We start from the raw sequence: 853 nt of genomic DNA on the forward strand, positions 1-853 counted from the left end.
CCCCGACCCTTAGTCTGGTTGTAACATATTTATAGGTGTTAATTGTGTATTTAAATTATGCCGCCTGTTCAAGGATCAGAAGTGGAAACTAACAGATTTCAGTGTAATCTAACAGTTTCAAGCATTACTTATTCATCTTTATATTCTACTCTTTTATAGGCATGTCAATACAGTTTCCTTGTAATAACAAACTTTACCTGATTTAAATAAATGCCCTTAATTTTTGCTAATTTTGTATTCTACATATTTGCTAAACTGGTAATTAAGAACATATCATATATATGTTGTTCATATAAAAAGTGCCCAATTTAAATAAGTAATGCACATTATTAAAATCAGGACAATACTAAATAATTAATCTTCTTGAGTAGAATATTAGTAATTACAGAAGAATATTATCCTAAAATGCAGTAATGTCTACATGGTAGAAAGTTTTCCTTGGGTTGTTTCTTAGAACTGAGTAAATTGTCGAGATTCTGTATATAAAAAAATTAGGTGGGGATCAGGTTTCAAAACTACAGCCTTTTGAAACCCCTGTTTTAAGGATTGCTCTGAGTCCTCTTCTAATAATTTCACAGAGACCAATATTAATTATACACGGCACATTTTATTTTGACAAATAGACATTTTTTAACAAAGCCAAAAGACCCAGCTCATAGACTTATCAGTAATGACTTTACTGTTTTTATTTGCACATCTTAAAAAACTATTGGCTTGTCCAAATTCACCAAAAATAATTTCAGAGGTCTTTTGACTTTTAGTAGTAATAGGATACTATATATTCAAAAAAGCATATTGGTATAATAGAATAGTATACTTTTTGCAATAAGAGGTGGGTTGTAATCACATGACA

This window comes from Galeopterus variegatus, unplaced genomic scaffold (genome assembly GCF_000696425.1).
Source record: "Galeopterus variegatus unplaced genomic scaffold, G_variegatus-3.0.2 Scaffold6541, whole genome shotgun sequence".
Taxonomy (NCBI): domain Eukaryota; kingdom Metazoa; phylum Chordata; class Mammalia; order Dermoptera; family Cynocephalidae; genus Galeopterus; species Galeopterus variegatus.